At 35.3% G+C, this 25,794-nt stretch overlaps 1 long non-coding RNA gene across 1 annotated transcript; it reads left to right on the forward strand.

Annotated features, from left to right (window-relative positions):
• LOC140624891 (uncharacterized) lies at positions 1-25,794 on the forward strand. Its single transcript, XR_012024331.1, has 6 exons — positions 1-119; positions 5,861-6,017; positions 8,708-8,873; positions 10,923-11,050; positions 24,522-24,715; positions 24,809-25,794. It is a non-coding gene; the product is annotated as an uncharacterized lncRNA (long non-coding RNA).

The raw sequence follows: 25,794 nt of genomic DNA on the forward strand, positions 1-25,794 counted from the left end.
AGCTTAGGAACCTGAGTGCTTTCCGTGACACGAGTTCTTAAACACGGTTTTTCTTTTTATTAAGCAACCCGTTGTAGACATTTTTGACAGTAAAGACAACTGCTACTTTGCTTAAAGAGGTAAATGGTCTCTGAAAAATTTTGAATGGTTTCCATGTATTTTGGTAAAATAATTTGAAAAAAATGTATTATGTTCTGGGAGTTTTATGCATTATCATTTAAAAGAAAATATGTATCAATTAGTAGGATAGTTAAAATTGTAATGTGCCCTTAGTAAGATACATTTATTGTGGGTAAATGAATGTCTCAAATTAATAATTTACTTTGGGATTTGCAGTGAGGTCGTTGTTGATGTTTCTGTGAGTATATGGGCTTTTCTAAAGATTTTGTAGTTTGAATATAATTTTATCTATCTATCTAGATATATATGTGTGTATATATAAGTATGTGTACTTATATATACTTCTTTGTAATAAAATATATAGAGATTCTATTTTTAAGACAAAGGGGGTTTTATAAAACATTTTAAGGCAAGATTTGCTTTGTGAAAAGCATAAAAGAAATTTAGTCTATAATGACAAGGATTTTGGGATAGATGACTACTTTTTAAAAAATTAACAAGTATTATACATTCTTCTGCACATTGATTTCTTGGTCTGTAAAATGGGGCTTGACAAAGAGGGCTGGAGAGGGAGCTGAATAATATTACCTGAGCTATTGTCTATTTTTACAGGATTGTAAATTTCTGAGGGACAGTTTAAACTGAGCATGAATTCATGCTTTTTCATAGTTCTCTAGGTTTACAAATTGGTTATCTGACAGCTTCTTGCTCTCATGAAATACATATTTTCCTTCCCAAATGGATAGGCAGAGAACTTTTTTTATACAATTGTTCTTGCTAGAAAATAAATTTTAAGCCATCGCCTATATAATATTCTAACAATTGGTAAATTTATAAAAAAGTGAAATTGAGATGAACAAGTTAATGATAAACAAGATCTTTTTTTAAACAACTTATTGTTGCCATTTTTACTATATTGCTAGAGAGGTAAAGCACTTTATAAAGTGTTGTATTTTCTTTTTGTCTCCATTTCTTTTTGTAAAATGATTTGATAAAATATTATATTCCTGGACGGGGGCGGGGGGAGTATATTGCTCAAAGAAAACCTATGTGTATAGATGCAGCAATTAAAAATCTTTAAGTATCATAAAAGGAAGAGAAGACAAAAGAAGCCAAAATTAATAGAATCAACTTAGGAAATGAAAACTTCAGTTTAAAGAAATCACATATTCCAAGGACTGGTTTCGCTGGTTTTCTAATTGGTTAATCAATCATACCCAACACAGAATCCAAAGATCCAGGGTGGAAATGATTCCTTATATGCTTCCCATGTTTCTGTGCTTCAATAAAAGGAACAGGAGAGAATTCAAAAAGATAGATCTGAAAATGGGGGGGGAAATACAATGAATGAGAAAAGAAAAGATGAAGCTGAGATATTATGGGAGAAGCGATAATATGCTTTTACACAGATATTCAATATTTATAATTTAGTAAAATATTAATTTGAAAATATTTAACATTCAGAGAAGATTGCTCATTTATATACATTTATAATAATGGTAAAAACCCCTTTACTAAATATTTATCAACGTGTGGAAATGTATTTGACAAAAGGAATTATATAAAAACTGACTCAGCCATCTGACATGACATAATAGGGGACTAAAAACATGGTTAAAAAATACTGCAGACAATGAGTGATTATAAGTTAAGCACAGGAGTGACAGGGAAATCAGTTACTAGAATTAAATACTTAAGATACATTGTTGGTCAAAATCATACAGCGTTTTGAATAGGAACGTGAACTGTAGAGTCAGATGCTTGCATTTCAAATACAGGCCTCATCACTTATAAGCTGTTTAATATCGCACACCTCTCTGTAGCTTACTTCCTTGTTTGAAAAATGAACATAATGATAATAGAAATCAGATTAAAAGGATTTTAGGAGGATAAAAGTGTATTATGTGTGATTGTAGACATGTATGTGGTTGTATATGAATATGTAATTGCATGATTATGTTATTGTGTGTGTGCATAATTGCATAGGTCATTATGAGAAGTGTCTGCATATGTGTATGGGATTGTGGACTGTATGTAATTGTGTATGTGTGTGTATGTGTATGTGAAAGTGTGCATGTGGTTATAGGTACACGCATATATAAATATACATATGTGGCTGCAAAGATGTATGTGATTGTGTATCTATATACATACAATCAATATGTGTGTGTTTTGAGTATTTGAAACTCCAGATAATGGACACATAGTGGGTCCTCCATGGAAGTAAATTACAGTCATAAATGGTAATTGCATTGAAAAGGACAGAAGAGAAAAAAAAAAAAGGACAGAGAAAAGGAAGAACAAGGGACAGTTTGGGAACATTTTAACTCTAGAACAATTCGAATGAAATTAGCATCCTTTTGTTTACATTCAAAAGAACAAGGATGAGTTAGGAAGATTAATGGTCAGAGATTAATTTAATCACTACTAAAAATGGGGCAAAGGGGTTCAAGATAACACTATAGAAGGAGGTGAATGTTAGTCTCAGATATAAGTAGTTCAAGAATCTACGAATAAGAAACTTATAAGACTTTACTACAAATGTCCTTGATTTGTTTCTAAGTCCTTTACATGGACTTTCCTGATATATTTTTTTTAAGATTTTATTTATTTATTCATGAGAAACACAGAGAAGGCAGAGACATAGACAGAGAGAGAAGACTCCCTGAGGGAAGCCTGATGTGGGATTTGGTCCCAGCACTTCAGTATCACAACCTGAGCCCAAGGCAGATGCCCACCACTCATGCCCCATTTTCTGATATAGTATTAAAGTTATAAGTTTTCTCCATTCTGTTAATATTTCAATGGGTCCATATACTCATGTTCTGAGAATATTTAGGTTGTAGAGACCTAGGGGGGAAGTTTCTGGAATTTTTCATTTAGTGCTTAAGAATTTTATTTTTTGTCCCCCCCCCTATATTATGTTAACAAGTGGCTTATTTTAGGAGCAAAATTATGTGAATTCATTCTGCTGGCTTCTGAGCTTTAGAGTTAACCCTGGACAGTATTTATTAAATGTTTGCACAAGAAGAATTCGTGCCACTAGGAGAAGGGTAAATATACAAGTTAAATATACCAAAGGTGATGCATGGTTGGTAACTACCTTTACTTCCTCTGTTTGCTGCTAACTTTGCATATTAAATATTATCTAGATTCTAGATGCAGAAGCATGTTCTGTCAACTTGTAAAAATTCACCTTATTATTCTTTTATGACACAAATTTCTCTCATCCTGTTCTAATGCAAGTTACAGGATAAATCCTCTCTTCCATAGAAAACCTATAGAAGAGTTCAGATGAATTCAATTGGCTTGTTTACAACGACAACCACTAAGAAAGAAATTATGGCAATGATCAAACCTGTTTACTTCATTTTTAAATTTCTAAAACATGTTAAATACATTGATCAATTAGCTTATGTATTAGTCTGTCATCGGTAGTATTATTCTCTTAATCTTTCAGTTGAAAGCAAAGATTTCTAATTATTTAAACATTTTTTTCTTTTGAAGAACACAGTCTTTCTAAAAGATATCTGAGCTCCACATCATTTTCATAAAATATGGCAAATAGTAGGCATTCATATTTTCCTGTTATAGCTAGATAACAGGAATCAACTCAAGGTAGAAAGACTTGCTCCAGGTTATGTGGTAAATCAGTTGGAGAACTGATGGTTTGGATTGGCAAATTCAATGACCATCTGAGTTAAAATGATATTTTGTTTGAGAAGATCCAGTGAGAGAAGAGTTCATTTGGATATATTTAGTATAGCTTGTATCAAGTTTTACTTTTACATTCTTTTACAAATTTACCCAAACATGGAACCGTATTGCCAGGAGATATCAGAACTATGTAGTCACTTTTATCAGATTTTTTTCCATTTTTAATGTCCATATTCTCAGGAAAGCATGTTCCTTAGGATTCATGAGAGACGCCGGAATAAAAGTCAAATTCTTTTTTAAAAAAAGATTTTATTTATTTATGAGAGCGAGAAAGTGAGACAGAAAGCATGAGTATGAGGAGTGGAGGGTGAGGGACCAGCAAACTTGCACTGAGCATGGAGCCCGACATGGGGCTCAACCTCAGGACCCTGAGGTCATGACCTGAGCCAAAACCAACAGTCAGACCCTTAGCCAACTGGACTACAAGGAACCTCAATCAAAGTCAAATTCTAATTTATTAATCTGAAAGGCACCAGGGTGTGCCTTCTGAAACATTTAGGAAGATAGATTTGCTTCTTCCATTTTAGACAAAGTCACCTTCTAACTACCCTAACAGTTGAGAAGTCTTGTCTTTAGTCTTTGTCTAAAAGTCTTCCTTATGTTGCTTGACTTAATCTATCTAGAAAGTTGGAAGTTGAGGCTGATGTGTATAAAACGAATCAAGGAAAATTCAGTCCATGAATCACTTATTGCCATTGTCTGTCATAGTAATTTCTTTAGAATCTCATCTTTAATGTCAAGGAGTATTAATTGACCATTGAATATCAGACTCCAGAGGTATAAAGAGCATGAGAAGCAGGACTTCCCTTGAGTGAGTTTATGATTCATTTAAAGAATGAGAAGATACACTTAAAAATATAGTTCACACAATGAGCTAGGTTGTGCTAAGTACTAAATAAGTGGTAGAGTCAATGAGGGTCATTGGAATTTAGTAGTGAGAGGTTAAAATAAATTGAAGTAATTGGGGGTGGGGTGGGGTTCATTAAAATGGTAAAAATAAGCTGGTCTTCAAAGAAAAAGTATCACCTAGACCAAAATTGGTAAATAGATTTTTAACTGGAGTAGGAGTTCCAGTGAATAGATAGTGGCTTTCTAGACCAATGTTAAACATTGTAAGACTAATTCAATCCATACACAAAACTATCACCTTTATTGATAGGAATATTGGAATGTAGAATGTATGTCTTATTTGAGGCTATCATATGACTTCCTATGACTTTTCTCTTAAAAAATAAGCCTTGAAACTAGCCTATGAAAAGGTGTGAGTAGATGAAACAAATCCTTTTCTAGCAAATTTCTTGGAGAATCTTAGGATACTTCACAACCTGTTGAGGTAGGATAGAGAAACCCAGGAGAGCAAGAGTAGAAAAGGACATGTTAACAATAGAAAAGGAGTGTATTCCCCTTATAGGCTGGTGAATTCTGGAGGTAGAGTGAGAGTCAACATGTGCCATGCCTGAGCGATGTCTTTTGATTCAACCTCACCAAGTAATTCCTCTCTTACAAAAAGGAACAAATAAGGGGTTTGAAGAAAATGAACAGTTTCTCCCCTATTATCCTCAAGAGAAGATATATATATATATATATATGGAAATCCTCAAGGGTATATATATAAATGGAAATGTTCCAGAGCTTCTTATACTATTTTATCAGCCCAGGTAAGTATACAGAGAGAGAGCAATGTTTCGTTGTGTCCGCCATGGGGGTGGGTTAAAGGATCAGTGGCAAACTGCTTCATATTTTCTGTCCCTAAAGATGACCATGAGGATATTCTAATTGAGGAAAATGATAAGAAAGAGACAGATAGGCATGGAGGCAGGGGCAGGTCATTCAACCCAGATAGAATAGTAACTATTTTGCCTTGATGATGAGGTTAGTACTGGGGGATGCTGAAGGGTATTTAAATAGTAAGATTTTCAGTTTTGTTTTGCTTTTACAATTTTATGTCCTCTCACAAAGTATTCACAACCTTTCTTATTCTGTGTTCTTATCTCATTCTCCTGGATCTTTACATTATGTCAAGCACCAGCAATTGGATGGAGGAAGAAGAAACTCTTTTTATCACTCTCTTTTTATTCTGCTGAACAAGTTTGTTCTAGATGTTTCAGATAATTTGCTCTGCATAGCAGTTTTCATTTGTGTGGTGGTCAAGTATCCAGAGGATTTTTAAATGTAGAAAGGTAAGTGTGAGAAGAGGGGCAAATGAGGTCTGAAAGCTCACACCAACATTATTTTAATAATTCTCTTCATTTTTTTAGGTTCTCTGAATACTCTTTTGTATTTTGATGATTTATTAGAACATAATCATTTTAAGGACATCGGTAGAACTTCTGGTTCATGATAGGCTCTTAGTTATGCATCGAGATATTTTCTTGGGTCAGTTTATTTTATTTTATTTATTTATTTATTTATTTATTTATTTATTTATTTATATAAGTTTTTTTTTTTTTAATTTATTCATTCAGAGAGAGAGAGAGAGACTGAGAGGCAGAGACACAGGCAGAGGGAGAAGCGGGCTCCATGCAGGGAGCCTGACGCGGGACTCGATCCTCGGTCTCCAGGATCAGACCCGGGCTGCAGGCGGCGCTAAACCGCTGCGCCACCGGGGGTGCCCTTGGGTCAGTTTATTATCTGGGTCAGTTTATCCATGATTGTACCTAAGAGGATGTAAATATATGCAATTCCAGACAGTTTTGGAATAGTGGACAATGGGAGGGTAATGACTGCTATCCTGTCATATTTGTACAAGTTGATGCTACTATATTATTATCATTTGGCTTCAAATTTTGACAATACTGAACAATTTGGGGACTGTAAACAAATCATTAAACCTTTGTAACCAAAAAAATACAAATAAAAATAAAAAAAAATAAACCTTTGTAAGCCTTAATCTACTCACCTGTGCATTAGGGATAACACTTTCTGCCTTGCCTACCTTACAGACTTTTATGAGGATAAGATGTAGCAAGGGAAAATTAGTAAGTGCTTTACAAATTTACATAATTTTTATAACATCTCTGAGACAATTAAAGAGTGGAACTATAAAATCATTCATAACCTAATCGCTAATTTAAAAATGCCTTTTCCTGTAGGAACTTTATTAAACTCCATTCTGTATTCATCTCAAAACCATCCAAACATCCCACACTGGTTAGATGATAATGTGGATACACCATTGTCTGTGATCTTGGCTAATGGAGAATGTTAAAAAGAAAAAAAATAGCAAGCTTATGGGGCCAATTGTCCTTAACTTAGTATTAACATATGCAGAAGTATTACAAAATTGGAATTTGTTTTTGGTAGTTTACATATATTTTTTTTAACTACAGAAATTCTTTTTTTAACTACAAAAATGCATTTTATGAGCATTAATCTTTGTATGAAGTCTATACCTGTTATATATCATTTGATAGCCTGAGAGAACACGATATATTAAGAAGTTCGATATTAGTGTAGAAGTGAAAAATATAGCTAATTTGTGTGTTTCATAGCATACTTGCCACTATTCATATTGGTAATAAGTGTCAGAGTATCAACTCTGGGCTGTTTTCAACCATGAGCTGTGTATTCTTTTAATGGCTGGCTTTTGCTCACACCTTTACTTTCAGTAGATATTGTTTAATATTGATATGCCAAAAACCATAACAGAATCATCATTCTTAGTAAAGCTTGAAAATATATTCCTAGGAAAATACTGGCTCTTACCTAAAGTATACTTTGGATACTGAAACACTGACTTGGGAACAGATTGATAATTGGCATTGTGTTGCCCTCACAAGGAATTATTTTGGAACGAAATGAGATAATGTTGATTGTGCTGTATAAACACAGCAGTCTTCTAAAATCTCAGTTTTATTTTGTATTAAAATATTTGCCAGTATCTTGACTAAAATAAATATATTTTAAAAAGTGTTAGTAGTTGATCAGTATACTAATGTCAAGCATGACTGTTTCAAACACATATGCTTGGCCTATGTCATTGTAAAATGCTATGATATAAAAGTTAAAAAAAAAGGCCACAACTGTGAAGCCGCATATATATACACTCTGGTTTTTTGCCTCATTTAAAAATTACGACTTTTGGTACTTCAGAAATGGATGTGGTTCTCAGACCCCCTTGTTTATCTCTAACAAGAGATAGATGGAACAAGGTTTTATGTTCTTCTAAACCCCATTTCCTATTAATTCTGATGCCTTTACTTTCCAGGTCCGTTTGTGACCCAACCGATATTGTAAATGGAAGTGACTAATTTTTTACTTTTCTTGCTCTTTTCTAAAGACCAGTGCCCAGATGACCTTCACACCTTTCCTTGCTAGCTAGAGATTAGAGGAGCAAATGGAACACACCAATGAATATGTGACACGGGGTTCAATTTAGTACAGTCTTATTGTTTGCAAAAGCCATATTTCTGGTAAGAGCTGCTAGGGTCACTACTACAGAGAACCAGCTCTTTGCTGTATCCTGAAGGCAGAATGTCAAGACTTAAAAGATGTAGCCATGGCAAAAAGAATGAAACACTAGGAAAGATCCTGCATCCTTCAGAGGTCACTGTAATCCTGGATTCGACTCTGCCTTCCATATCACTGTATTGTTAGTATTCATAAAAGTAGTAAACGTTCTCAAGTTGATGCACTTGATTAGTTGGATTTCTGCTATAATTTTGGTCAAACTCATAGAGAGCAAAAGTGAACCCATATTTTTTGATAAAAAAAGAGTTAAAAGTGAGAATATAATTTTTGTAGCAGATAAGAAAACCAAGATCAGAATCATCCAGTCTATAAAGTCATTATAAATTTTTCTTTAATCCAGATATATGCAAATATTACTATAAAAGTAAATACAATAATTTTCTCATGATTTTTCTTCTAGGCAGAATTTTCACTCATTCTGAGAATCTATTTACAGAGAAACTGGTGCAAAAAAAATAATGATAATATCCAAATAACCAAAAGATTACCATTGCGAAGATTAATTAATGATATTCTCTTTTCATTTAAATACTGTTGCATATTGGCAGCATGCTTTACAAGGCCAGGTTAGTTCTCAAGAAACTATAATGCATTTTACATTTCATTTGTCAAATGTTTGATTTTTCCCTTGGAAATATTTTCCTATAACTCAATTTTTGTCATTCAACAATAATATTTAATCTACTATATATAAAATCACAGAATATTTGCTGCAGTCTGATCATTGTCTTTGTTAATATTATTACTAGAGCTTGTAAAATCTACCTGCAGTCTACATGAAACCCTACATATTAAATCTACTGAAAAATGGATTACTTGACTTTTAGTGTCAATTTGCTTAATAAGTAATTTCAAAGATATCACATTTTAATTCTGGGTAACAAGTTTCTAAGACTCAGGTTAGGTTTTATTTCAAAAGCCAAATAATTAAGTTGACCCACACAAATCCACATGAATCTACAGCCGACTGAAACATCTTTGGACTCTTAAGAATACAAAAGAGGATATTTGCAACATCACCAGCACAGAAATATCTGAGCCTGGTTAGTCTCAAACAAATTAAGAATGCCGTTCACTCACTGTGATATCAAGAGTCTATGATGTCATTTCAGAGCTATGTAGATAGAAGCAAGACAAGGGGGGGGGGGGAAGAGAAAGAGCTGATTCATGCTTAAAAAAAAAAAAAAAGAAAGAAAGAAAGAAAATCCTAAATAATAAGGCAATGGCTCCAAAGCAGTGACCAGGAAATTACTTTCTGAGTAAGATGCTCCAGGGCAAAAGTCTTTCTTTAACAAATATTGTTTAAGGCAGTGAAATCTGTTTGCCATCATTTCTTTCCTCCCAGGTGATTAAATGCAGAAGAAAAACAGTCATTTGATAGCCACAGAAGCTATTTACTGAAAGTATATTCAATCACCATAAACATTATTTTTACAGCAAGACTAGCAAAAGATACTATGGGGGATCTCATAAAACATTTTTAAAAAGAAAAAAAAAATGTTACTACCATATATTTTTAGGAGGGCTTCAGAGTGATCTGTATGCAGCTGTTTCCTCCAAGTACTGCCTGACATTGCAAGCTCTGGATTTGGAGCCAGATGGCATAAAATTCAGTTCCCAAATGGGAGAGATTTCATAGGCTAAAGAATAGGTTCAGGGCTTGTTTTGTTTTGTGACTAAGGATAATTCCTGATTATTCTCTCTATATTTCTCATCTATAAAATGAGATAACCTGTTGTAATATAAACACTAAATAATTATGAAGAATTTTATTGCCTACATATTTTATTTATTTATTTATAAGGTTCTATTTATTTATTTGAAAGAGAGGGATAGAGGGAGAGAGGAAGAGAAGGAGAGGATGAGCAGGAGAAGGGGCAGAGGGAGAAGGAGAAGCAGGCTGAGCAGGGATCCCGATGTGGGGCTTAGTCCCAGGACCCCCAGTATCATAACCTGAGCTGAAGGCAGACACTTAACTGACTCAACCACCCAGATGCCCTTGCTTACACATGTTAAGGACAGAAAGCAAAACAGAAAAAACTTCATGATATGATCCCCAAATTGAAATTTTCTGTTTTTCCTTTCTCATCCTTTTGACATCACTAACTCTGTTTGACATAACTGATTGCATAGGAAAAGACTATCACGTTCAATTTTCTGCAATTTGTAAGTGGAAGCTGCAAGGTTTAGTTTGAAAGAGAAAGGACAGACCCAAACTTTCAAGATGCAGACTGGCTCATCCGGAAGTGTGAAGTGCTACAAAAGGTGGTGGCCAATGCATGTGATGGGAGGAAACAGCTAATGTGATCCCTGGTGATCCCTGGTGATTAAGGGCTTCCATCATGTGGAGCTGGGATCCCTCTCAAGGCTGACTGAAGAGACTGCAGAGTCCCCTAATGCTGGCTGTATGCTCCGCACATTGTCCTTTGGTTGTGATGTATCTCTTTTTGTTTTAGTCCTCTCTTCCTGGGAAGGTATGAACCTTCCTTTCACATCTCCCGTCTTTTCCCGGTCCCAGGGGAGGTGTCAACTCTTTAAACCTTTCTCTTAATGATGTAGCCTTCTGAAGCACAAAGGTAGAAAGGGACTCAAGACTTTTTTCTTTTTTTTGTCAGTCCTATTATACCATCTCCTTGAAGCAATAAGAAGAAAATTGCCTAAATCATTTTTTCTTGACATTGGCTGCTCAAAGACCATCTGTGGAAACTTTTGAAAATACCAGTGTGTGAGCCCCACCCCAGAGGTACGTTGCAGGCAAGAGTATTTTTTAATTTTTTTTTAAAGCACTCTAGTGTAGCCTGGTTTGAGAACATCTAGTTTGGTATTTGAAGGGGAGAAAAGGCAAAGACGAGAAAGAAGTAAAGAAAGGATGGTGAGAACTATTAATAGTTTAAGAAGTATTCTGTTTATAGTAGCTTTAAACTATAAACTATGTTTATATGGTTGTTTGAAAAGACCAAGCATGCCTTCAGAAGGAAGTTTGTCCCTACTCAAGGTACTCAAAACTCTATGTTACAGGCTTGAGAGGTGTTTTAAGGGTATTTTGAGTACTGGTGGCATGGCTGGAATGTATTTGACATCTATAAATATAACTCTATAGTGCTGGATTCCACAATTCTGGAACGTTAAAACACACAATATTATCTTAGTAATTTCAGTTTTTGCATGGTTAGTAGACATTGTTCAAAAGAATCCAATGTAGCATTTGTTTGTAAAGACAGAATAAAATCAATGATACGTACTTTTTTAAAAAAGGGAAAAAGGACAGTTTTGCTTACCCTCCATCAGAGGCTCATTACACTGTGACTTGTTATGGAAGCCTGGCCCTTGGAAATTTTTCCAAAATACTCAAACCGTATGCATAGTCTGATATAGATTTTCCCGACCCACGTGATATTTTCCCAAGCCTTATACATTGGCCTGATGTTTTTTTCTATGATGTGTTCTCTTGGAGTTTTTCTTCCTTTTTTACAGTTTCAATTTCCTCATTATTTGGATGACATTTAAATTTGTCCCAGTCCCTTTATCCTCTTAAATACTGGGTTTTTTATTTTTTCTCATTCTCAACTGATTGCTGAATCATTCCAAAGGGAATGTATTCATGATGCCATATGAGGGTAGTCATCTCTGATTCTTTTTCATACAGACAGCTTAAGAAAGTATGTATTTAATTTTAATGGTTCTTATTTCTTACTTTTGATGATGTTGTCAATGAAAACAATGTGAGAGGCAGATCACAATCCCCCATCCAAAGAAACCCCCCAAAACCCAAAAAACTCAGGATGATACGATATTCTGACTTTATCAAACGAGCCCTAGGATATTCCTCAGTTGTATTTCAAAATATTTATGATAGAAGTGTGTTTTAAATATTCTTTCAGTATACTTAAGACTGATTATATTAATCTACAAATAAGCCTAATTAAGTAATAAAATTCATGTATTTAGAAAGAGCATTAAGTAACAATTTCTTTTACTAAGTATAACAAATACCCTATATAATTTTAGTAATATGTTTTTCTTTTGAGAATGTGCTGAGCTTCTGGAAAATAATTGGTAATGGCCATGATGCTTTACTGGCTGAATTTAATATAGAGAGAAATACATTTAAGAAAGAATATTGAATGCGATCTCTAGGGTACTGAGCTGATAGCATTTTTTTCCTGAAATATTTAAATTATTTTTATATAGAATATCATCCCCCTCTTTCTTTGCTCCCAAAGGCTAACTACTGCTATATGGGGAAAAATATTTAGATTAGTTTCCAGGATTTTATTTATACCCAAATAATGTAATTAAAACAATTTAGCATAGACTATATACAATTATATTGAAGTGTGTATGTGTATAATAGTAATGATGATAATAATAAAGATAAAACTAATATTGGGATCTTGATATTGTAGAATTCTTAAATGTAAGCTATATTTTTTGAAGAGCAAACTACTTTACAAAAGCATACTTGTATAAATGAAAAGTTAAGATGGGTTTATTTTTATAAATAAATAGGCTTTTCATGTTTTGTCTTTAAAACACCATAATATATTTCCAGAACTATTATGACCAGAGGCTATTTTGAAGTTATCCTGTGCACATAGCTAGTGTGCAAGGCTAGGCTGGTATGCCTGCTATTTTGTTCTTTGTAGGAAGACTTTTTTCAGAGGGTTGAATTATTATTTTTTTTTAATTTGATAAGTGTTCACCTGCACAATGAAAGTGTAGTCTTTACTACCCTCTCTGGAATGTTTTTCCAAAAAGCTTGGTCCCCTAGCTTTCACAATTGTGAAATATCCTATGAATGTTTGATTTTTGTTTTCATCACAGAAGTGATGAGGATTTGGCATTCCAAGGAACTGGCAATAATTTGAAATGACTTCAACAGCTTGGACCAGTTTTCTTCCTCTGTTTGCTTGAATGGATATATATTCCTCTGGATTGTCCTTGAGCATTCTCTTTCCCTGTGGTTTTGCTGGAATATTTCCCAGATCACATGGTCAGGGTCTTTAACTTATGTCTCAGTTCTGCTACAAGGAGAAACTCTTGTGTTCTCTGTAAACATTTGGAAAGTTAAGTGGAAATATCCCCAGGACAGTTTCAGGAGAGGAAGTATGAGATATTTTCACTTCCTCAAGGAAATAATAATAATAATATTAAGATATAGAAAATATTTTAGTGCCAGAGACCATAGAAACTGAGCCGTATTAAAGATTGACCATAGTTTGCTTATTGGAGAACTCTTGTGTAGTGGAAGTGCAGATGTGTGCTTCCTTTAACTAGTTATAGCTTGACCCCTGTGAGTAGAGCATTGTCTCTGAAAGAATTTTGAAGGCCCCTGAAGGAGTCCTGTGCAGACCTCAGAAAGTTGTACTGAGGGAAACTAGAGTAAGAAAAAAATATAAATTAAGAAAAAGAGTAAATTTTTTTTTAAAGATTTTATTTAGTTATTTGAGAGAGCATGAGAACAAGAGAGATCACAGAGGGAGAGGAAGAGGGGGAAGCAGACTCACCGCTGAGCAGGGAGTCTGATGTAGGACTCGATCCCAGGACCCTGAGATCATGACCTGAGTGGAAGGCAAACTGTTAATGGACTGAGCCACCCAGGGCCCTGAAAAAGAAAACTCTTGACATCTGTTTCCAAAGCATAAGAATTACATACAAGAATAGACATTATTGGTAGTAATCAAGAATTATTTCAGCAGCAAGAAAGCCTGTTACGTGTTCAATTTGTTCAAGAAAAGGCACTTATCCTAAAAACATATGTTTTTGAGATAATTCCTATACTCATTCTGGGAGGGAATCAATCTAGTTCTTTATGTGAAGATGAGGAAGCATAAAACCATCATGATTAGGTCATTTTGTTCAAGTCTGGAGGAGTCATTGCTTAAGCTTCCTGTTCCTACAAGCTGGCTGAGACTATTTCAGAAGCCAATTCCCAAAACCTCCCAAAGATTTTCCCAGTAAACTTAACAAATTGTACTCTCCATTAAAAAAAAAAAAAAAACATATATTAGCAAATGCAGAGTCTTTGATAAGTGAATATCTAAGGATTAAGCTGACTCGCACTGGAATTCTTTTTTTACTAAGGGAACTTTTCCACAAGAGTTTTTGTTCCTTCTTCTTTTACTTCCTTTTTTGAGATTTCTCTAAGAATCTCAGTGGTGCCCTCAACATGACAGACTCAAAAATGACATATACTATGACCACTGTCCCACTGAAATGGAGTGAAATAGTTTTCCGCAAGTTTTAAGCTTTGCTTTTTGTTTCTTCCAATCAGAATTCAGTCTTTCTGAAAATGATGTCTATGTTAGTTTCCAAGGACTGCTATAGCAAAGTACCACAAAATGGACTGCTGAAGCAACAGAAATTTATTCTCTTATAGTCCTGGAAGCTAGAAGCTTGAAATTAAGATGCAGGCCAAGTTAATTCCTTCTGAGGACCATGAAGGAGAATTTGTTCCCTGCCTCTGTCCTAATCTTGTGACCTCAGAGGGGTTTCTCAGTTTGTAGCTGACATGTTCTCTATATCTTCTCATCATCCTTCCTCTATGTGTGTCTGTCTCGGGACCACAAGTTCCCCTTTTCATGCTTATAAAAGGTCATATGGGACTCAGGCCCACCCTATGACCTCATTCTAACTTGATCATCTATAAAAACTCTATTGCTAAATAAGGTCACACTCAGAAGTACTGAGGGTGAAGCCTTCAGTACTGTTGGGGGTGGACACAATTCACCCCATAGCAATATCACTAAATAGGATTAATGAAAACATCATCTTACATTCTGATGTTTGAACATGTCATTTGATTGTTTCCATCAGAATTTACTCAAGACACAACTAACAACAAAAACATCTCTGATTTTAATATAGAGGCTGTCTTTCCTATTTTTCTGTTCTTAAAATTGAACTTCTTAAAAAAACTGCTTTGTGTTTTTTTTTAAGGTTTTTTATTTATTTATTCATGAAAGGCAGAGAGAGAGAGAGAGAGAAGCAGAGACACAGGCAGAGGGAGAAGTAGGCTCCATGCCGGGAGCCCAATGCGGGACTCGATCCCGGGACCCCAGGATCACGCCCTGGGCCAAAGGCAGGCGCTAAACCGCTGAGCCACCCAGGGATCCCTGCTTTGTGTTTGTGGTCTTCATTTCCACACCCCACATTCACTACACTCTGGTATGCTTTCACGTTATACTGCACTGATGAAATTGCTCCTTATCAAGTTAATGATGATCTCTATTTTGCTAAATCCTTTTGAGATTTTTTTCTGGCCTTCATTTATTTGTCTTTTCAGATCATCATTGAAAGATACCATCTCCAGTGGGTCTTGAATATCCCTGTATATTCTTCCTTTCTATGCCAAGAAAGCAAGTCCCTGACTACTCTTGGGACATTTTTCAGGGTTGTGTTTCCAGCAAACAACCCTAAGGAATAAGGTAACATTTTCTTCCAGAAAAAGAGCATGTTTGCTTCTATCTAGCTATGAAAGTGGTTAATCTTCCAAGCTTAGTGTTGCTTTTCTGTAATACAAGCCACTGCCTGTACTGGCATCCATCATGGGCACTTCAAATCATTCCATGACACTCAGAGCACATGGGAAACCAGTATGACCGTCATGCTGCTCCCATGACTACTCTTTTTGCTATGAATAGTAAAGTCCTTTTGTCTCTAACCCAGGAGTCGAGTGTGTTCTGCTGGTATTCATGTGCCAATAACAGTTAAGCACTTATTAGCTTGCTTATAGGGAAAACTCTCAGACCTTTCACAGTGTTTGATAGTCGTTTGATATTATTTGACATTCTCTAGCCATTCCTATCAGGTTTCCTTTGGAAGAAGTTCCTTTCTACTGGGTCATCAAATGTCGGAGTTTCTTAAAAGTCATAAATAGGCCTTTTTCTTGTAGTATCTTGTTAGGAAATTTTTAACACATTGCCAACTCTGGTTACCTTGGTGATGCCCAGATTTATTTCTCTAGCCCAGAGCTCTTCTCTGGTATATCAGTATATCCAACTACTGACTTGACATATCACTTGGATAGTTCAAAGATACCACAATTCATGATGTACATGGCCAGATTCATAGTCTTTCTTTTTAAACCTGGTCCCCTTTTACCATTCCTTCTCACAGTGGATGACATGGCCATTAATCCACTTGCTCAGGCCATTTTCTTCTTCCTATCCCTGACTTTTCTTATCTAATCTGTCACGAAGACCAATTACCTTTATTATCTCAATATCCATGGGATCTGTTTATCTCTTCATTGTTATGTCATTCTGTTCTTAGCTACCATTATCTCTAAAGTGGACCTCTTAATGTGCCCCCTCTACATTCATTCTGTTCTTCCTCCAATCTGTTCTCCAACTGAAGCCAGAGTGAATGATCACTTTAGAACTCACATTGAATCATGTCATCCCTCTTCTTAGAGCCTGCTTAAAACTTTCATTGCACTTAAAGTAAATATCATCCATTGACTCCATTCATTCTTTGATCACAGCCCACGTAAAGCTGTCAGTGACTTCTTATTTGGATTTGGATCTTTTATTACATGCTGAGATATAATGCTGCTCCCTTTCTTCAGAGCACTTTTGCGGATGGTCATTATATATCCCTAGTCGACTATTTAATTAATGTCTGTGTTTCTTCTCAGCAAGTAGGCTCCATGAGAGTAAGAACCTGTTTGAGTTAGCTTACATTGTATCTCTAGCAAGTAGTATAGTGTTTGTCCTCAGATTGGCACTCAGCTATTTGAGAATGAACAAAAAAGAATGAACACTTTGGATAAGCTACTATACATTTTTCTTTATTATAAAATGTTGGTTGTGATTTAGCTGGCAATTCATACCAACAGATGTTTTAAAATTATACATCAAGTCATTTTAGCCTTTACTTAGAATTCCTCATGACTTCCTATCACAATTAAAATGAATCCAAATTCCTTTGCTACAAAGCCCTACATGATTTAGCTCCCTGCTAATCCAGGACCTTTCTTGCAGCACTCTTTCTCTCAGCCAATACAATAAAGCCACACTGGATGCTCCTCCCTCATTTCCACCCAGGAGCTCATGGGCCAACTGTCCCCTTAATCTCTGCCTCTTGGACGCCTTTTGTCCCTTGAGCTCTCAGCTTAAATAGTGCCTAGGGTTCCCTGTCCCTCCATCTTAACCAGTGATTCAGTCATTCTCTCCTCAGTGCTTTTCACAATTTGGCATTTTTCCCATTTGTCTATTTACAGCCCATGTTCTTTCACTCTAACACACATACACGTATGTGCACAAGCACATATGCCTCATCCTGCTAGAAAATTCCTTTCACGTAGACTTTCTCATTCTCTGACATATCCCCAGGACTTATAAGAGTGCGAGATACATTGTAGTCACTCAACAAATATTTTTTAAATAAATAAACACACATTCTCAAAGTTAAGGGTTAGGAAATTTCCAGCAATGCTTTCGGTTTAGGATGTTAAAACCACTTCTTACATTACCAAATGTGAGAGTGATTCTGATTTCTAATGTGGCTCAAAATAATTTTTTTATAACTTGAAGTTTATCTTTAAGTCAATAAGGAATAAGAATGAATATGATTTCTCTGTTTTCTTCGTCACTGGATTACTTTGAGAACAAGATGCCTATTTCATCTAGCAAAGTAAAATTGGGCAAAGATTTTAAGTACAGTGAGAGAATCTTCTGATATTTAATTTGGGGTTAGTGTAAACACAGGGGAGCCAAATTGTCCCTTAACAATCCTCTGATCTTGAAGCATACCTACCTTCTGTACTTTCAATGTTTGTATTTGAAAACAACAGGCTGTTGTTTCAACCACAAGCATTATAACACAGTCAACCACAAGCATTATAACACAGTCAAAAGTAGAACTTGGTTATTTCAACCTGTTTACCTTTATGTTGGGTATTAGTAATTTTTCCCCATTTTTTCTCATTCTTTAAAGGTACTAACTTAAAAAGAGCAAGCTAGCTCATCTACTTTTCCTTTGAATTGCATTGACTTCACAACTATGAATTAAAGCTTGAAATCTATAAGACTCCTAAGCAGAAAGTAAGGACATGTTTAGAAAGAAGTTAGAAAAAATTTTAGCATTTATTTGATATAGAGGAAGAAAATATCCTTCCGATGCAGCTTAGCACTCCTTTTATTTTTTACTAGCTTCCATAAGGTAAAATAAAGTATAAATTCTCCTACACTGTTGACAACCTTTCTGAGATGTTTTGGTCTTTCAGAGTTAGCCTTAGGCAAAATTTTGAAATATTTGGAATTATCTTTGTGAATCTTGTATTAGTGCTTCCCTTTATTTTGACATTGCCAATCCGTTGCCTCTAAAGGTCTAACATTTTAGCTCCTCATTTTTATCTTTTCTTGGCAGTGTGCCGTATGCTGTGTCTTTCTCTTCCTTTTCTCTTGCCCCCCCACCCCCATCAGTGGCCTTGTTTAAACTGATTAACAAATTAAAACTAGTTAGGAAGAGCTAATTTTTAATGCATTGCCTTTCAGAAAATGTATTTCTCTTTAAACTAGGGGCTAGGGGCTATCTCTTCACTCAAAAATAAGACTTTAATGACCTTCCTGTTTAAGGCTTTACAGGTTTTGAGGGGTGGTTGTTGTTGTGTTATTTGTTGTTGTTGTGTTTGGTATTTTGGTAATCAAGTAAGAACAGAGCAATTCAGTTTGAACTAACAAAGACATTAAGAACTGTAAGTCCAACAATCACATAATTTTGTGGAAAGGAAGACTATGATTTGGCTAATATACTAAGTAAAGCTCTGATAAATTTTGAAACACACAGCCTCTAAAAGGGTATAAGACATATGATGACACATAATCAAGTTTGTCACTTAAGACATGTGAAGTGTAATCCAATACCTGGTACCTAGGCTGTCAGGGCGATAAAACCCTTTCTGGAATATCAATGAGCCAAAAAGACAACAAACATGGCCAGTACCAATTGCAGGATTCAATTGTGAAGGGTGGCTGTGAACAGTGCTCGTGGGTTGTTGTCAGAGCATAGTTTCATGTTTCTCAATTTAGATGCCTTTTTAGGAGCCAGAATCTACACTGTGTTTATTCTAAAATACTTGGTATCTGGTACTTTGTAAAAAGAGCGCCCTTTGGAGAATCTGATCCCCCAGAGGGTAGAAGTAGAGTCTCTTGCTTAAAATCCCAGATCCAAGATTCTTTACTGAAAATTAAAATGTTCATTATTTCCTATCCCTCCTCTTTAATTTTCAACTACAATTCAAGCATAAGTGGGCATGAAATGATTATATGGCAAAATTTCCATCAGTCAATAAACAGCCTAGACAAATTAAACAAGATAATATTTGTTTAGTGAGGCACATTCTGTTTGTCAATAGTAAGTGCTTTATAAGTAGCAGCAATTACCTGAAATGTAGTATTATTATTAATAATATGATCTTCTGCAGCTGTGGGTTGGGCAGCAAGGTACTATTCTGATTTTTAGAGATAGTTAGCAACTTATCTTTTCAAAATAAGGAATGGTTTTCTATTCAGCACTCCATCTAGAAGATATGTTTTTCACCTAAAGCCATGAACTCAGTAAGATGAAGACTTATAGGAGATAAATAGCAGAACCACTTTGCTTTGGAGAAAAGTATGAAGGTTGGAAGTGAGTGGTCTGGTTCGAAACAGTACAGATTGAGTTAGTAAGTGGTGTTTAGTGGAGACTGGCTAACATATATGTACTTAGCACTTAATACACGCTAACATATATGTACTTAGCACTTAATACACACATATGAATATAGAAACAATTCTAGAAAAAAAGAAACAATTGTAAATATGTAGGAAATAGAATACATAGATATATATGAATCCATTTAATATATTGCCATATCTCCATGTTTCTAGTCTTTATAATGACTCCCTATGATGACTATTTTCCTCAATTTATAGATAGAAAATTTGGCCTGAAGAACTTTCAGTGAGTTTTAAATCTCTAGATAGCTCTATGTTATTGTAAGGTTTTCTGGCTCCAAAGTTCGAGTCATGGACCATGTTAAGAAAGAAATCAGATGATAATGATGGACTAGGTGGTCAAGGATGGGTGCAAAGACGTGGTGTAGCAGTTTGGGTACTAGACATTCCTGGGTTTGACTATAGCTCCATTAGGTGGGATATCTTGGTCAGGATAATTATCGTAAGCTTGGGTTTCTTTATTTTTGATATGGGGCCAGTGATACTTCTTAACAGACAGTTTTGAGGATTTCTTAATAAAGAGTAGTAGGCTTGTTTGGCACATAAGAAGCTTAGAAGTAGCCACTCTGTCTTAATAACAATGAAAAGGTAAAGGAACTAAAAATCAAAAACTCTTCTTATATCCACAAGGGAGGTGAGGTCATAGGACAAGCCACTGCCTCCAAAATTGGAGAAACTAACAGGTGAAGATAGAAAATCAGAACTTACCAGAGCAGAAACCCACAAGTAGAAGCATCAGTGAGAATCAGTGTTGGTGTAGGAAAATCTGAACTATAACTGATGAATTGCTGGGGGGTAGTGTGGATAAGTCTGAGAGTTACAAAGTCCAGGGGACTGAGTCATGGGGCAGTGGGTAGAGGGGCACATTTTTGTGAGTTTTACCTCCAGGAGCTTCTGGCAGGAGAAATTTTGAAATATGCTAGAGCTTTCTATTCTTCTTCATAAGCTCTGCCCTCAAGAGAACCTATTTAACCAAAGTCTAGTTTGTTGAGGCTTTATCAGGGCCTAACTGACCCAGAAAAATACACCTGCACCTAACTGTAACCATTCTGTCCCACCTAAGGAAGGGAAAATAACCTAAGAAGCACTCATGAGGTTTACAGTTCAGTGGCACAGGTTCACTAGAAGACTGAGACCTAATTAGAGGACTGCAGAATGCTTCCTTCTTTCACATCTCAACACCAATTATTAAAGGCCCACTTAAAAAAAAAATAAAAAAAATAAACAAAAAAAAAAAAATAAAGGCCCACTTATAGCAGTCCCTTTTATCAGGAGATCATAGTTGGTTATAAAGAAAACATCACAAGGCATTCAAAAGGCAAACAAAACAAAAACACAGTTTGATGAGACAAGAACAAATATCAGAACTAAACTTGGATATGGCTGGGATGTTGGTATTATCAGACTGGGCATTTAAAACAACTTTGATTATTAATATGCTAAGGGCTCTAGTGGACAAAGTAGACAACATGCAAGAACAGATGGATGATATAATCACAGAGATGGAAATCCTAAGAAAGAACCAAAAAGAAATGCTAGAGATCAGAAACAGTGTAATAGAAATGAAGAATACCATACCTTTCATGGGTTTTTAGTAGATTGGACACTGAGAAAAGGATCTCTGAGCTTGAAGACACCTCATTGGAAACCTCTAAAACTGAAAAGTGAACAGAAAACAGACTGGGGGAAAAAACCCAGACTATCTAAGAACAATGGAATAACTACCAAAAAAGTAATGTGTATAATGGGAATACCAGAAGAAGAAAGGGAGAAAGAGAAGAAATCTCTGAAACAATTAAAAATTTTCCCCAAAGTAATGCCAAGTAACAAACCACAGATCCAAGAAGCTCAGAGAATACCCTGAAGGATAAATGAGAAAAAAACATTACAACCAGCTATATCATATTTAAAATACAGCAAATCAAAGATAAAGAGTAGTAGGCATTCAATGATTAGAAGAAAGACTCCAAAAATTGTATGTAGCTTTGGTTTACTGATATAACTGTTACTTGGTAAATTGCATGTAGCTAATGCCATAATAAGCCTAATAATAAGAAATTGATTATTTTGTTCTATCTAATAATATAAGAAAAAAGGACTTCCCATTATTAGGGAGAGGTGTGGAAATTGATGGACTATGGACATTTGTAGCCATCTTTATATTACCTGGCACTTTTTTTTTAATAGATTGTGGCCTGAATGGGTCGTATGCTTGGTTAGGTCGTATGCTTGGTTACTTTGCCAGATAATATGGAGCCAATGGCAATATTAGTGTCAGCACATAGATTACTCTTCACAGGGTATAAGGGAGAAATCATTCAAAATTGAATTTAAAAATATAACCTTTGTGTCCTTTGGTTTAAAATCAAATTGTGTGCAGATTGTGGAGATTATTTTCTACATAATGAGATGTTAGCAAATTACACATACTTTTTCACATAACTGTCACCTTAACCCCTACCACCTAGAGACTATATTTCTTTCTTTGTATTAGAAAATACTTAGGGATTATTTGAGGTCATGAAAGGGCAAGAGGGTCTCAGTCTTTGTATTCTCTGTCACTGTCTCTCTTCTCTCATCAGAACATTTCCCAGGATGAATTCTGAAAAGGTTCTTGTTTTCTGAGCCTCCTGCTGGCTCCATCTCCTTCTTGAGCTGTGTAGCAGGGATGCCCAGAACATGGTAGAACTTTACTTGCAGGACATAAAAATGTGGAAACGTCCTTGGGTTCTTCATCTTAGAGGAAATAAGTTTGAAATCTTGACAAAGGAAGAAAGCAGGAGATTTGACAGAAGAAAATAAACCCTTCCAGTTAGAATCTATGATGATTCCACAGCTAATCTTTTTATTCTTCCCTATTGACTCTAGAAATATCAGGAAAACTTTTGGATTTTCAGACCCTCATATTTTATTAATGGATATAAAATCTCAAGCTTTATCTTTCCAAGTCAATGTTTCCAGCTGTGGGAAAGCCGTATAAATTTTTAAATAATGCAAACTCTTTATTTCTTATTCGCGTTTTTTCAACCTGTAGATCCTGAAAATATATTTTATTTTATCAAAGGTATTAACAAAGGAAAATATTACAAAGAGCACTATAGGAGAGGTGCTGGATAATCCTGGTGCTGCATTCAGTTGCGTAATTTGGAGATCTATGCCATGGGTCAGGTATTGATTTCTCTCACATCCTGCATGGCATCAGAGAACATGCTAATATTTAATAAATCACATTAACATTGCATTGGAGTCATTTTGTGTGGGTGGAGGTGTGTACAGGTCTACTTCCTTGTATTTATATAAAGTCATTGCTAGAAATTTAGCTTTTCAGATTCAATCTTGCTCTGATGTCTGGGATCAGGTGAAGTCTAAGTTTTATATTTCCTCTCTTGAAAAGGAATATTTAGGAAATAAACACAGAATTTGGAGTTTGGATTCTTTCCATTTCAATAGGCAACATTTTATAAACAGATGATTATTCCTAGATTTAGGGGAAAAGAGATGCCAGATGGTGAGGGTAAAAAGCAATGTTCAAGCTGAAAATATTACAATAATGGAGAGAGAAATATAGAAAGAGCTATATAATAAAATGTTTTTCAATTATCTGTTTGATCTATTTCAAGCTTTTTCCAGAGTGCAACTTCTTAAAAAAATGAGTTATAACTTCAGACTCCTAAGAGGCCATCACAAACAAAATATGAGTAAAAAATACAGTAATATACACCTTGACAGATGCTTTCTGAATCAAGTTTTAGGGTTTCTAATTCCTATCTTTTTATGAAGAAGTCTATGCTGCAAATTCTCTAAAAATAGCTGATTGGCCTTGATTGAGGGCTTTATTTATGAACAAGTGTGATGAGTAAATAGTGTAAGTTCCTCTGAGTGGTGGAAGTAGGTTAGGACGGTGGCCAAGACTTCATTCTGCAAGTATTTATAAACATATTTTATGATCTGAGCCCTCATTTTAGTGATCTACTTTCAGAAGTGAGGACAGGGAACTCGGGGACAGGGTGCTATTGGTGGTGAGGGAAACAAATTTACTGAACTGCCTCTGACATAGAGTTTTGAAAAGTAAAAAGTCTCGGCCTCAGAGAGGACAGTTCAATCCAAAGTTAGTAAAACTTCCAGATTCTTCATTTGAAACTCGATTTTTGAAAATATTGAGTGATCTAGCCTATGCACATCCATGCCATGTCACCAAGTGTGTACTTCAGATGAACTCAGAATGTCTGGATGACATTAGTCTGCACTTTCTCTTTGAGTATGAAATCAAAAGAAATGATGACCCTAAGGAATAGCTGGCTTTCTAAATTTGGAAGAGCAGTTTGTGTGTGACTATTCTATTTCTGATTTTTAGGCATGTTATACTTATAAATCTTAGGATGAATGTTAATCAATTCTGTACTAGATTACCTTCAATGATTTCTACACTAACTGTCTTTACCTTTCTATGCATGTCCCTTTGCAATGTGACTTAACCACTTCTCCAATCAAAAGGTAGAGTCTATTTCCCCACCTCTGGAATCTGGACTCATCTATGACTACTTGCTTTGCTCAATTGGATGTGGTTAAAATAACATCTGATCCTGAGTCTCAACAGACCTCGTAGTTTCCACTTTGCCCTTTTGGAATGCTTCTACCATCATGTGAGGTCTTGCCTACCATAAGATGAAGAGCCTCATGGAGCAGAGGTGAGTCATTGCAGCTAATGCATTTGAGAGGGACCAGCTGAGAGGCAGCAACAATTATCAAAAACGTGATTGAGGCTATCATATGTCTTCCAGCTCCAGTTCAACCATCAGATGACTTCATCCACTTGAGTAACCCTGGAAAGGCTTAGCAGAATTGCCCCGATGAACACCTAGCCCAAGTTGCAGAATTGTGACCAGAAAAAAATGTTTGTTGTTTTAAAGCACATTTTGCGGTGGTTTGTTATGCAGCGACATTACATGATTGAAATACATTCCTAGCATTTAAATTATTGGATTTCATTTATGTTGTCCCTTAAGCAACAGTCTTACCTTGATTTTTACTTAAAATTACTTCAGTGCTAATGCATTAAGTAGCAATGTGTATTGAGTACTTTCTGCATGCAGTGTGTGATTACACACCTCCTACTTTCTTGAGCTTTACAAAAGGAAATAACCAGGAATGAGAAGCACTCCTTGATCTTAATGAATTACAGGTTCCTGTTTTGCCTTATTGCTTAACTTAATGTAGCAAAATAAAGCAGACAAAGCTTGAAAAGCAAACAAACAAAACAATAAAAGGAAATAACCAGAAGAGTTTTGTCCTTATACATTGATACAGTAAATCAACACTACAGATTAAGAACACTCTTTTAAGAGTCTATAGAATAATTTACATTTCACTCTGCCACATACATGGACATATTTACCAAGGACTTAACATTAGCAGGTTGTAAAGAAAAGCAAAAGAATATCAGAGGGGGAATTCTGAAGGATGAGTTTTGACATGAGTTCCTTTTCTGGAGAAAAGAAAGCTTGGTGTATAAATGAAATTCTGAATAATAAACAGTGTCAAGGAAAATTAGAACTTGTTCCCAGGAAGGCTAGGAAGCCTCAAAATAATTTTAAGTGTCTGTTAATAAGCTTTCAGCACTGTTACACATTATATTTTGTTGTGTTCGTTGATATTTGAACCATTGTTTCTACAGTAGGTGTTGCCAAAGTTGCCAAAATCCTAAACAAATATTCTTTGGGAACAGGGTCTCCTTCTAACTTAGAAAAATTTTTTCTTCTTTTTTAGT

This window comes from Canis lupus, chromosome 35 (genome assembly GCF_048164855.1).
Source record: "Canis lupus baileyi chromosome 35, mCanLup2.hap1, whole genome shotgun sequence".
Taxonomy (NCBI): domain Eukaryota; kingdom Metazoa; phylum Chordata; class Mammalia; order Carnivora; family Canidae; genus Canis; species Canis lupus.